The following is a 14,297-nucleotide window of genomic DNA, read 5'->3' as shown; positions in this document are numbered from 1 at the left end:
CCAAGGTCTGGTTTGTTCTCTCTGTCTGCCCATTGGTCTGAGGGTGAAAAGCAGAGGAGAAGGACAACTGGATTCCCAACTTGGAACAGAACGTCCTCCAAAATTTAGACACAAATTGAACTCCTCTGTCAGATACAATGTTCTCAGGAATCCCGTGCAAGCGAACCACCTGTTGCAAAAACAGGGGCACCAACTCAGAGGAAGATGGCAACTTAGGGAGTGGTACAAGATGAACCATCTTAGAGAACCTATCACAAATCACCCAAATAACAGTCATTCTTTGAGAGACCGGCATATCAGAGATGAAATCCATTGAAATATGGGTCCATGGCCTCCTGGGGACCGGCAAAGGCATCAACAACCCACTAGAGCGAGAACAAGACTTAGACCGGGAGCAAGTCCCACAGGACTGCACAAAATTCCTGACATCACGAGACAAGGCGGGCCACCAAAAAGAGCGACTCACAAGATCTCTAGTACCAAAAATACCCGGATGAGCAGCCAATGCAGAGCAATGAACCTCAGATATCACTCTCTTCTTCCACTGGTCAGGAACATGCAACTTTCCACTGGGGCAACGCTCAGGTTTGTCCTCCTGGAACTCTTGCAGAGCAAGTCTCAAATCGGGCGAGATGGCAGAAAGAACTACCCCTTCGCCTAAGATGGTAGCAGGCTTGGTCACCACAGGAGAATCAGCCAAGAAACTCCTAGAGAGGGCGTCTGCCTTAACATTCTTAGTTCCAGGAAGGAAAGAGACCACAAAATCAAAACGTGTAAAAAACAAGGCCCACCTAGCCTGTCTAGGGTTCAAGCGTTTAGCCGACTCTAGGTAAATCAAATTTTTGTGGTCAGTGAGGACCACAACTTGATGTTTGGCTCCCTCCAACCAATGTCTCCACTCCTCAAATGCCCATTTCATGGCCAACAGTTCCCGATTCCCCACATCATAGTTACGTTCAGATGGAGAGAACTTTCGGGAAAAGAAAGCACAGGGATTCATTTTAGATGTTACCGGATCCTTTTGGGACAACACTGCTCCTGCACCAATCTCAGAAGCATCCACCTCTACCTGAAACGGGAGTGAGACATCAGGTTGCCGCAGAACCGGGGCGGAGGTAAATCTACGCTTCAGCTCCTGAAAGGAAGCAACCGCTTCCGGAGACCAATTCAACACATCCGCACCCTTCCTGGTCAGGTCAGTCAATGGTTTGGCAATACTAGAAAATTTAGCTATAAATTTCCGATAAAAATTAGCAAAACCCAAAAACTTCTGGAGGGCCTTCAAAGAAGTGAGCTGAACCCAATCATAAATGGCCTGTACCTTGGCCGGGTCCATTTCAGTAGTTGATGGAGACAAAATAAATCCCAAAAAAGAAATCCTCTGTACTCCAAAAGGGCATTTTGATCCTTTGACATACAGAGAATTCTCTCTCAAGATCCGGAACACAGGCCGAATATGTTCCACATGAGCATCCCAATCCTTGGAGAAGATCAAAATATCGTCCAGATAGATAATCAAAAATTTATCGACAAAGTCTCGGAAAATATCGTTCATGAAGCACTGGAAGACAGAAGGGGCATTAGTGAGCCCAAAAGGCATCACCAGGTACTCAAAATGTCCCTCCGGAGTATTAAATGCCGTCTTCCATTCATCCCCCTGCTTAATGCGGATAAGATTATACGCCCCCCTGAGGTCAAGCTTGGTAAACCAGCAAGCACCTCTGACTCTAGAGAATAGATCCGAGATCAGGGGTAACGGATACTGATATTTAATAGTAATTTTATTGAGGGCACGATAATCAATACAAGGCCTTAAAGAACCATCCTTCTTGGCCACAAAAAAAAAACCGGCACCTAAGGGTGAAGAGGATGGTCTAATATGACCCTTCTCCAACGCCTCCTTAATATAGGACCGCATAGCCTCGTGCTCGGGTACAGATAAATTGAAGAGCCGACCCTTAGGAAATTTACACCCCGGGCTTAGTTCAATTGCACAGTCATAACTCCTATGAGGAGGCAAGGACACAGACTCATTCTCACTAAATACATCATAGAAGTCCGCCAAATAGTCAGGAACCTCATGCGACTGAGGAGAGGTGGAAAAAACCGGAGCCTCTCTAAAGGTACACCGGCAACCCCAACTCACCACAGACACAGACTTCCAATCCAAAACTGGATTATGAATCTGCAAACAGGGAAACCCCAGAACAACGGCATCATGCAGACCATGCAACACCAAAAATCTGCAATTTTCTTGATGGTCTGGGGCGACCCGCATGACCAACTGGGTCCAAAACTGAGGTTTATTTTTAGCCAGAGGGGTAGTATCAATCCCCCTCAAAGGGATAGGCGTCTGCAGAGGTGTCAACGGAAATCCACAACGTTTAGCAAAATCCAAGTCCATTAGGTTTAGTGCTGCTCCCGAATCCACAAAAGCCTTGGCGGAAAATGTGGACAGGGAACAGATCAGAGTAATCGCCAAAAGAAACTTAGGCTGAACCCCACCAACAGAAAACGTGTGTGCAAAGCGTTTCTCACGTTTAGGACAAACAGAAATAATATGTGAGGCATCTACACAGAAAAAACACAGCTTATTGCGCCTTCTGAATTCCTGACGTTGCGCCTTAGACAAAACTCTATCACATTGCATAGGTTCAGACGTCTGTTCAACCGGTGGCAACACCTCTCGTGTAATCCTGCGTTCACGTAAACACCGATCAACCTGAATGGCTAAAGACATAGAATCGTCCAGACCAGAGGGAACAGGAAATCCCACCATAGTATCTTTTACGGCTTCTGACAAACCCTTCCGAAAGAGAGCAGCCAAGGCACTATCATTCCAGGTAGTAAGGACCGCCCACTTTCGGAACTTTTGACAGTACAACTCTGCAGATTCTCGACCCTGGTTCAATGCTAATAGGGTCTTTTCAGCCTGATCAATAGCATTAGGTTCGTCGTACAGCAACCCCAAGGCTTGAAAAAATGCGTTCACATTAGTCAGAATAGGGTCATCTGGTTTCAAAGAAAACGCCCAATCCTGGGGATCGCCGCGCAGCAAAGAGATGACAATTTTAACCTGCTGCGCGGGGCTCCCTGACGAGTTAGGCTTCAAAGCCAAAAATAATTTACAATTATTTTTGAAACTCAAAAATTTAGATCGATCCCCAAAAAATACATCAGGTGTGGGGACCTTTGGTTCAACAGCCTGTGAACGAGCAAGATAGGCGGAAATTCCTCGCAGATATAGAGGAAAGAATATACAAACTCCATTTTTTTTTTTTTTTTTTTTTTTTTAAACACAATTCTTTCCTGCTACTGAGTACCCCAGGATCTGCGGTTTGGCGGGTGATTCTGTTATGATTGAGTCACCGTAGGAGGCAAAAACAGAAATGCTAGCTAAGTCCAGAAAACCAGAGAAGTTGGCAACTATCAGATTGCAGACCCCTGAACCTATCAACACAACTAGCAGTAGCTGTGGGGGGTTCCTACGATGACCTAGACCCCTCGTTCACAGCCGGAGAGATACATAGGCCTAAAGAAGGAAAGGGGAAATCTAACTGCCCCAGAGCAGACCCCAAAGCAATAGGCAGCCCCCCACATATAATGACGGTGAAGCAAGATGAAAACACACAGACAGAAAGACAGGCTGAGCAAAGACGGGGTCCAAAAACTACCTAGATAGGAACGGATAGGAAGGCTGCTGTCTGCAATCTGCCAAAACCCTATCAAAGACAAAAGCCAACAAGCTGATATAAAAATGGCCCTGAAGCAACTAAGCTTCAAAAACTAATCAGCACTCAGGTACTTTCAGAAGACAGAGCTAACGGAACACTGCACACTCCAGCAGGGAGTGGCAGAATCCAAAAAGCAAGAAAAACAAAAACAAATCTTAAATGCAAAAAGGCAAAACAGAAAACTTAGCTTTAGGAGAGCAGGAATCAGACTGGTGTCCAAGAGTCCACAGAGAAATCACCCGCAGGGCAGAAAGGGCGTAGGCTGCCTTAAATCCAGTCAGTGACTCCACTCAGCCAATCGTCTTCATTAGTACCAGGTGCCTGATAATCAGGCTCACTACCTTCCTTCACTAGAATAGGGAGCTCACCAGGCCTCAGTGACGGAGGGGAGAATGAACTCACAACACTTCTCCCTTTGGATCGGAGTCCCCGCAGTGTGACGCGGGGTCCCGATCGTTGCCATTGTGAGCCGGATGTCGTCATGACGACATTTGGGTCACCAGAGCTAAGTAAACTTGCTGATCATGCGCACTGCATGTCAGGAAGTCTCTCAGGTCAGTGCAGCGCTGACAGCTTATATGGCATGCAGATGCTGCTTCATCTGCATGCCATAGAGGCGATCAGCCTGCAAAAATAATTGTCCCATACTGGGACAAAGTAAAAAAGTTAGGAAAAAGTGTAACAATTTTTTTTTAAATAATTGTAAAAATATAATAAAAATAATAATAAAAAATCAATATATTGTATATTCTATCTCTAAATAAATATTTGAATGAAAAAAAACAGTAAAAGTACACATGGTTGGTATTGCTGCGCCCTTAACGACCAAACCTATTAAACTGTCCCACTAGTGAACACCATAAAGAAAAAAAAAAAAAGAAGCAAAAAACAATGCTTTACCATCATACCGCCAAATAAAAAGTGGAATAACGCGCAATCAAAAAGACAGATATAAATAAACGTGGTACCATTGAAAACCTCATCGTGCCCACAAAAAAACAAACCCCCATACAGCTTTATTACTGGAAAAATAAAAAAGTTATAGCTCTCAGAATAAAGTGATGCAAAAACAATTATTTTTACTATAAAATAGTATTTATTGTATAAAGGCGCCAAAACATAAAAAAGACAAAATGAGGTATCGCTGTAATCGTACTGACCCGAAGAATAAAATTGCCGTATCAGTTTTACCATACATGGAACGGTATAAACCCCCCCCCCCCCCAAAAAAAAAAGAAATTCATGAATTGCAGGTTTTTGCTCATTCTGTCTCCCAAAAATCGGAGTAGAAAGCAAACAAAAAATATCATGTTCCCGAAAATGGTACCAATAAAACCTCAACTCGTGCCTCAAAAAAACAAGACCTCACATGACTCTGTGAGCCAAAATATGGAAAAATTATAGCTCTCACAATGTGGTGATGCAAAAACTATTTTTTGCAATAAAAAGTGTCTTTTAACGTGTTGACAGCAGCCAAACATAAAAACATTAGTTTTCAACCTGGACGGTGCCAAGATGCGACCGTCCACGCTGAGAACCACTGGTGAATGAGCTGCTGTGAACACAGTGTCAGTAACCGGGGGTGACGTCATAGAGGTTACCTCCGGTCACTGGGCTCCGTTCCCAGACTGGCTGAGCTGGGGTGAGATCCCCGCTAGCACCGTGAGCACTCACGGCTCAGGGTGCTAGCGGGGATCTCAGTGAAGGCACCACAGTTACATCCCGTCTCTGGGCTCTGTTCCCAGCTGCGCTGTGGTGAAATCTGGGGTCACTTATAAAACTCACAAACCAGGAAACAGTAGATTAGTTCCATAAAGGTGGCACTTGTTGGGCATTGCCACTGTTAAGGCACATCTAGATAAGTTTCTTGGGGGGGTCTAGTTTCCAAAATGGGGCCACTTGTGGAGGGTTTCCACTGTTTAGGCACATCAGTGGCTCTCCAAACTCGACATGGTGGCCAATCTCAATTCTCAATTTTGCGTTGATAAAAGTCAAACGGCGCTCCTTTCCTTCCGAGCTCTGCCATGCGCCCAAACAGTGCTTTACCCCACATATGGGGTATCAGCGTACTCAGGACAAATTGCACAATAACTTTTGGGGTCCAATTTCTCCTGTTACCCTTGGCAAAATAAAAACTTGGGGGTGACAAGATCATTTTTGTGGAAAAAATGATTTTTTTAATCTTACGGCTCTACGTTATAAACTTCTGTGAAGCCCTTTGGGGTTCAAAGTACTTACCACACATCTAGAAATGTTCCTTGGGGGTCTAGTTTCCAAAATGGTGTCATTTGTGGGGGGGGGTTCCACTGTTTAGGCACATCAGGGGCTCTCCAAACGTGACATGGCTTCTGATCTCCATTCCAGTCAATTTTGCATTGAAAAGTCAAACGATGCTCCTTCCCTTCCGAGCTCTGCCATGCGCCCAAACAGTGGTTCCCTCCCACATATGGGATATCAGCATACTTAGGACAAATTGCACAATAACTTTTGCAGTCCAATTTCTCCTGTTACTCTTGGGAAAATAAAAAAAAATTGGATCTGAAATAAATTTTTTGTGAAAAAAGTTAAATGTTCATTTTTTTTAAACATTCCAAAAAATCCTGTGAAGCACCAGAAGGGTTAATAAACTTCTTGAATGTAGTTTTGAGCACCTTGAGGGGTGTAGTCTTTAGAATAGTGTCACTTTTGGGTATTTTCAATCATATAGACCCCTCAAAGTGACTTCAAAAATTTTGAAACTTTGTCGTCAAATTTCCTTTTTGTTTCACAATATGCAAGTCATATCAAAAATTTTTTACCACGATCTTGAAGTACAATATGTCATGAGAAAACAATGCCAGAATCATCAGGATCTATTGAAGCGTTCCAGAGTTATTACCTCCTAAAGGACAGTGGTCAGAATTGTAAAAATTGGCCTGATCATTAATATGCAAACCACCCTCGAGGGTAAAGGGGTTAAAGCTCCTGCTAAGCCAAACCATTACTACAATCGGGCCATTGCTTATCAAAGTAAAGTTATTAGTAAATGATTGATTTCGGAAAAAATACTTACAAATGAAACATTTTAATGGAAAGGTGTGGTTACTCGAGTGTTCATTTTATTGTCCCTTTTATAACAGAAATTTTAAGAGTAATCGTTTCATTTTTCCACCCATAAATTAATAATGGATGTGAATAAGAAAACTTTGTAATATATCTTATTAGTTAAATGTGCACCTTTGTTCTCTAGAGCTGATCATTAATTCTCAAAACTCTCAATTCATGGGTAATATTTGATTTCAAAGTAGATACAGATTTTCCCATTACTGATATAGGAGATAACTGCTGGTGCTCAAAAGTTTCTATGGAGAACTGTAACTGTCTTTTAAGCAGAACTTGTAGCAGAATGTTAGTCTTTAGTTCCTCCATTCTCCTAACTCTTCCCTTCTGTATAGAATTTAAAAGCACCAGTTGTCATCTCCTGTAGTGTTGGTTTCCCTGCACGTTTCCCATCCTTCCCTACCCTGGCAGTTCCTCCTGCTGCTGCCCAGGGTCTGCACACAGCTCACAGATCCTCGGGCACTGTGCTTATGGCAGCTCTTAAAGGGACAGCGCGCGTCATCCTAATGCCAATGTCTGGGAAGCGCTTATTATTTAAGGCACTTCCGCCTGTTGGGAGGTGCCTGAGCAACATGTATACTCTTCTTGTTTGCATGCTTACTAGTTCTCAGATCCCCTGTTCTAGTTTATCTTCCAGTACTGGCCTGTATACCAGCTATACCAGTCTGAACCTGTCGTGCCCGCATGTATAAGAGTCATTTCTGCCAGCTCCTGCCGTTCCTGCCTGTACCATCTGAGCTTTCCCTTTCTATTCCGTTCCAGCTCTGTGCTCTTGGAATTCAGCTGCTGTGTGTCCGAGGTCCGTCCTGTAGTAGCACCTGGTGTCCATCTGGAGCCAAGTCTAACCCCACCATCAGGGTTTCTAGTGAAAAGGAAGGTGTTCGTCTAGTTACATTCCTCCACGCTCTCCCCCGACCACGGCACAGTGGTTCCTCCACCACTCCCGTTACATCTCCTATTTCATTAACGGGAAAATCTGTCTTCAGTGAATACAGATTTTACTTTTTACGACAGAGTCATACTAGTGAATAGCATCCAATGTGAGAGCATCGGCTGTGATATGCTAATGCCCTCGGCTCCTGCTCTGCTGCGAGCGGAAGCCGCGTATCATGCTACTGTGCTGAAGCTGTCGCCATGAAAATGTCATCCAGTCTGCAGGCACCATGTTATAGAGCAGGGGGAGCTGATTAGATATATAGCTTTATGAGAAAAGACTCTGTGTAACCTGTGTTTTATTCATTTAAAACTCCTGCTCTTTCTGGGATTTTCGGTCCAGTGGGCGGTCCTATCAGTGACTGCCAGGTTGCCTTGTATAAATTTGCATACATAGAGCACTGTCAGTCACTGATAAGACCGCCCACTGGACCTATATTCAGATTGCAGTCAGTCATGCAAGTCAATGTGTGCATAGAAAGCATCGGACTGCATGCAGACAGATTTCTGCTGACTGACAGAATGGAGAAATTTTTTTCTCCATCTTCTCCTTATCCAAGAGAATCGGATCACAATACGATCACACTCTGATCAGAGTTTGATAAGTGTCATTTGCATAATTGGCCAGATTCTCTCGGATAAGAGAATACAAAGTCATCTGCACCTGCCCTTATGATAAGCTGTGCACTCTGACCTCCTATCCGTAGGCTGTATAATCCTAAAATGGCCACTGCTTTTCCTTCTCTCATCTTTTATAGTCCCTGTGATAGTCCCACCTGATTGGCTGCCCTAGACCATATAATGTGACCGTTGCACTGTGTTATGGGGAAGCATGCACATTCATGCCTGACATCATGAGCCCCCTCTCTGGCTGATTTAATTATTAGCAGTCTAATGATGAGCGAATGTGCTCGTATAAAGTGTTATCTTAACATGCTCATCTGCTAATCGAGTATCTTCGGCGTGATAGAAAAATATATGTTTGAGACCCCGCAACAGCTGCAACACATGCAGGGATTACCTGTTTTGTAGGCAATCCCTGCATGTGCTGCAGATGTCTGATAGCCTCAAGGCGTGCAATATTTTTCGAGCACGCCAAAGACACTCGGGTTAGCACGCCAGCATGCTAAGATAACACCTTATCCGAGCACGTTCGCTCATCATCACTACTGAAATCCTAAAGATTCTAATTGCAACTTGTTCGAATTTGCCAGAACCGGCCAATTTCAAGTATTATGACTTGGAATCAAATTGCAGCGAATCAATCCTCTCAACTCTAATCGATATGATTGTCTTGACCCCTAATAGTTGATCCATATATATACTCTGGGGAGGGGGAGGATTCTAGCCGGTTTACCGTTATTAATGGCAAGTACGGAGGGCATGTTGGGTATAACAATGTTAGACCGGAGCCCAATGGGTTCACTAGAAATGATATTGATGGTCCATGGTCAATCCATAAAGACCATGTGAGTGTCATTTTACGGCGGATGTCCGGTATGGCATTGTGGCAGACGTTCAAGAGATTGAAAGAAGATCATTTTAAACCTGTGATTGGAAGGTAATGATAGGCTCAACTTACAGATATTAGAGCTATTTGAAACTATGAATCTGATTGGACGGCACCCAGTTAAAGGGATAGATTATAAAAAAAAAATAATTCTTTGCCTTTTACATGCTGTTAGAAAGAAACAGCTATGACATTTACTTGTATGAGGACATTTTGATTTCTGGTGGAGAGTAAATGTGCATGTCCACCTTATAAGTTGAGTGCTGGGGATCATTACTCTCCTCGCAGTCAGATCTCTGTATAACGATCCTCTAGTTATTGATATGCCACCAATAGCCATCTGCTTCATTTCTCTGTTTGATTTTTAAGGGAGAGCCTCCTTTTAATTCCACACAGAAAATGCATTCACGACCTAGTAAGAAAGTGAGAAGTGACTATATTGCCAACTTCCATATGAGAAAATTACGCTAAAACATCTACTAATGGCACTTCTGGATTTTCCATATATAAATGTTTTATAAGTCAGGTATCTAGCACTTTTACACTTTACTCTAAGGAGCCGTTCTTGATACATTGAGGGGACTCTGTCAGCACAGAATGACTGTGAAAACCAAGTACAGGCGCTTGGTGCATCATGGCGGGCCCAAAAATTTAAATACACCTTCCAGCTGCTTTTCTTCTACTCACCTCCGCCTTTCTCTGGTTTTATGAAGCCATAGCTGTCAATCAAAAAAAGAGGTTGTGGGGTTGGGGAGTGGAGATGGTGGGAAAGTTATAATTGGTCCCGCCATGAAGCACCAAGCGCCTGTAATTGGTTTGAACAGTCATTGTGTGCTGGCAGTCCCTTTAATGTTTTTTTTTAATTTATAGCTTGTTGCCTAGGAAATAGACAGCAGCGGCGGTCGATCTTGTAAGCACGGTGCTGAATCTGGCCAGGATTTGGAAGTAACCCATCTTGACCAGCTTCAAAACAGTGCTTACAAGTTCAATAGAAAACAGCTTGTAAGCGCTGTGTACGTTCTGCTGCCTTTTAGGTGGTCGGTCTCCAGAGCAGCAAACTGTGTACAAAAGAAACTAAAAATGTTAATCTCTCAAGTACGGCTGAAAATTTTAATAATAATATTGCCTGTATTTACAATCACTATCCAACAACAAATTTAGATATTACCCTTTATGGCAGCGTTCACATGCTGACAATGTACAACTTATCGTAACGACCCCACTGTTTCCCTGCAAAACTAAGTGATTTGTTTAAGGAGCAATTCAAAGACCGCAGCTTCTGAACGTAATTTGATTGATTAAATTCAGTTTTAAATAATGATTGTTGTATAAGATTTCCTACAAATTGCAGAATCACTCGGCTTGTTGGATCAACTTGCATTTTATTACAGTCGATTTAAATTGTGTGCAGCAATTTGTAACAATGGATTCCTATCCCCTACAGTGACAGTATGTATTCAGAGGCAATGCCGTGCAATCGTATTACGTATTTCATAATATATATATATACACATATATATATTTTACTCACATTGCACAAAGGATTTTCTTACCTTCTTTTCAAGCAGAACTAATGGACAATCAATGCACAGACTGACACATGAGTTGCATCAGCAGCCGCCGGCTTTTAAAGAGAACATCCTACTCCCTATGAGACCATATATATTTTTAGGCTGCAGGCAGGAATATCACATGGCTTCTATTACTTGCAGACATTGCAGGACTTAATAGTGTCCTAGATAATAAGTCTACCTTGGGTTAAGGTACTGTATACAGCGACTGGACTGTGCTTCATAAATGTGTATACCGTTCTCTAATATATTTTGTATGATGTGTCTATCTCTTAATGTGTCATTTATAATCAAAACGATAACTAAATTGTTGGAAGTATTATCCATTAAACCATGGTCCAAAAAAACGACAAGTCGTTTCGCTATTATCGTTGGCCGCCGCCACCACCTGCAGGCGAGCGTGTAAATTGGACATATCAGAATTTTGATCGGACAGCACACTGACCGATATTATTCAGCAGTGCTGTTCAGATGAACGATTATTTTCTCAGTCCGACCGTCCGTGAGAAAAGAACATCACAGCAAGTATTAATTTCTTCCGAGCCTTGGATGAGACTCACACATTCAAGTCTATGGGTGCGAGAAAAAAAATCGGACCCCACATCAGATTTTTATGGATAGATTTCTATTCTAAAGCTAGGAAGCTGTATGTGATCACATACATGTTTTAATGGTAATAGATGTGCTGCAAGGAGAGGTAAATACATTGGAAATATATCTCCCAGTTTATATAAAAATACCAGTAACAAGTTGACTTGGTTGGCCATTAAAGGTTTTCACAAGTGTTTTGGGGAAAAATGTAATGTATGTGTCCCGATCCCCCTATCAGAGAGTCTTGACGCAGTGAATGACATTTCTGCCATCCAATTTAGGACAGGGGAGTGCTGAGCTGTCAGTATGGTGATTGACAGCTCAGCCATCCAATCAAACACTGGGGCGTGCTGAGCTGTCAGTGTCTTGAGTGACATTTTAGCTGTCTATTCAGGACCAGGGTGTGATGATGTTTAATCTATGTGTTTCCTGTTCACAGTAAATACCTGGCTATACAGCCAGCTCTCTACCTTAGATTTCTGCCAATTGTAGCTTTTCTCAAGAGGTGTGTGTTTTGTTTTTGCTCATAATCTTGTATTTGATCTTTGCTGCTCGACCTTGCATTTGCCTTGACCATCCATTTGCCTAGCCCTTTTGTCGTGATCCGCTACCTTCTTGGAATTCTAACCTCGGACTTTTTATCTGACTACGCCTTTGTCCCACCCCTCTGTCTATGACGTGGCTTCCTGGCTTTTGACCTCGGATCTATTGACTACCCAGCCTCACGGCTTGTCTGTGATTGGTCACTAGCATCACAGTTTGTAGGTTTGTGATAAAAACTAAAACAAATAGATGGTTTATATCCTATATATTCCTTTATGAACTGTGACACCTGTCACGTAATTTATTGTATCGAATGTACCTTCTGTAAAGTGAAGTATGTCAGTTGTAAAGTGAGGTATGTTGGCTGTAAAGTGAGGTATATCTGGAGCTGTCAAAAACTTTAGAAAGACATAATGGTGATACTAACAGTTTGGTCTTTATTGAAATAGAGAGAGTTAATTTCCCAGATCGTGGAGGTTGCTGGCAAAAAAAGCTCTATATGAGAGAGACTTTTTGGATTGGTAAATTGGATATTAAGCAACCCAATGGTATGAATAATACAAACTATACAATGTGTATTTACTGATGGCTTGAACCAAATTATACAGTATATATATTTTCTCTCATATAGAGCTTTTTTTTTTGCCAGCAACCTCCACGATATATATTGTTTTTCATAAATGTCTTCATTTTTGTCTCCTATGTATTTATGATCGAATTAGAGTTTACGGGATATTTGAAAAAAAAAGTGACAGGAGCTTACTAAGAAATAGTCAAGTGCTGTCGGCAAATTCCAGGTAATTTCCAAACTGATTTTAATAACTATTTTTGGTATTTATGGTATAACTGGATGGTGGCCCGATGCAATTGCATCTGGAGGGCGATAATGTCACGATGGGGGCAGGCTTTGCAGCTTTGAGAATCTCTCCCCCATGTGCTCACCCACCTATCTCTCGCTTTCCCCATGTGCTGACTTCTCCCGTCTGTGCTCTCTTATTTGACCTGTCTACCCCATGTGCTATCCCCCTTGTCTGCTGTCTCTCTCCTTCCTGTGCTGTGTTCTCACCTCGTGCTGTCCCGTTTGAGCTGTCTCTCCCCTGTGCTCTGTCCCTCTCACCCCTGTGTCTGACAGTGTACAGCTGTGGTATGCCACAGCTCCTGGGCAGGGGAGGAAGCACACAGACAATTTTTCTTTACAGGCAGAGGAATTTCTACTTTTGCACAATAAAAATACATTTTCGTCACAGAATAATATGTTTCTTTGTTGTTGCCCTTCTAACACCCATTACTTTTTTATATTTTTGTTCACAGCCTTGAGCGAGGGCTTTATTTTTTTGCTGGATGACACCACTTTGGGGTACACAGAAATTTTTGACATTTTTTATTCCTTTTTTTTGTGTGGTTTAATGAACAAAAAACTGCAATTCTATTTATTTTTTAATTGGACTCACAATGTAGGATAAGTAATTTGTTCATGATCTCTACTGGTTGAAAAACGTTATTTGCTTTAATCTTTTTCATTTAAGAGAAAAAAAAGAGAGGCCGCCTAATAGACTTCTTTACATGGTTGACTGCAGACTTGTGAATCCTCACAACGAGCTCTGTCAGGATGCTCTGGTACTGGCGCTGGGAGCAGGCGGTCATGTAACCACAAGATTTACGTACTCATGGCCACATTCCGACTAGACGTGTGCGGCCCATGCTCAATGTTATAGCACAGGTCTTTTTGTTCCATCGCAAATGGAAGTCATGTCTGCCTATAATTCTACAAGGCTTGAATTACAAATTGAGTTTTTGACACATTTTTATTCACTTTTTTTCTAAGTCAAAACAGAGTGGATTCAAATATAATGGAAAATGTAAAGAATAGATTTAGAGTTTTCCTTTCACCTTGGTCAACTTCTGGCTTTGGCTCAAAAGCTATTTGAAAACTTAAGTTTTTAAAATGCAATGTTTTTTTTTTAACAGCTGAATAGGCTTCCATGTAAAGTGTGGACATGTTGGGTCTACCAGAGAGTTTTGTCTTATAAAAGAAATTCAGAGCTGGGGACCCCCTTGGAGCCCACCTTCCACCCCTTTATAACATCTCTATGTTACAAAGCAGAAAGAGAGTGCTTGTTAATGACAGACAAATAACTTCTTTAACTTCGTGACCCCCGTGAACTATCATTTTTCTTAATAAATGTTGCCATTGTTTAAAATGGTTTTACATGTTTAAAAATACATGCGTGAAAAAAGAAACATTCTTGACCGAAAGAGCCATAGCAAATGAATCTGTATGAGACTAGTTTTCCCTGCCATTAAAGGTAATTTGTC

The 14,297-nt window shown here is 42.2% G+C and overlaps 1 long non-coding RNA gene across 1 annotated transcript in view; it reads left to right on the top strand.

The window, feature by feature from the left end:
• Positions 1 to 14,297, top strand: part of LOC141047676 (uncharacterized) — a 117,216-nt gene that overhangs the window by 78,394 nt on the left and 24,525 nt on the right. The window contains exon 2 of the long non-coding RNA XR_012219881.1: positions 12,704 to 12,778. This is a non-coding gene — a long non-coding RNA (uncharacterized lncRNA). The remainder of the gene's footprint in view (positions 1 to 12,703; positions 12,779 to 14,297) is intronic.

Source organism: Dendrobates tinctorius, unplaced genomic scaffold, assembly GCF_039654945.1.
Source record: "Dendrobates tinctorius isolate UK_male_01 unplaced genomic scaffold, ASM3965494v1 ptg000129l, whole genome shotgun sequence".
Classification (NCBI taxonomy): Eukaryota; Metazoa; Chordata; class Amphibia; order Anura; family Dendrobatidae; genus Dendrobates; species Dendrobates tinctorius.
The sequence above is the reverse complement of the archived record's forward strand: the minus strand, read 5'-3'. Positions and strand labels throughout refer to the sequence as shown.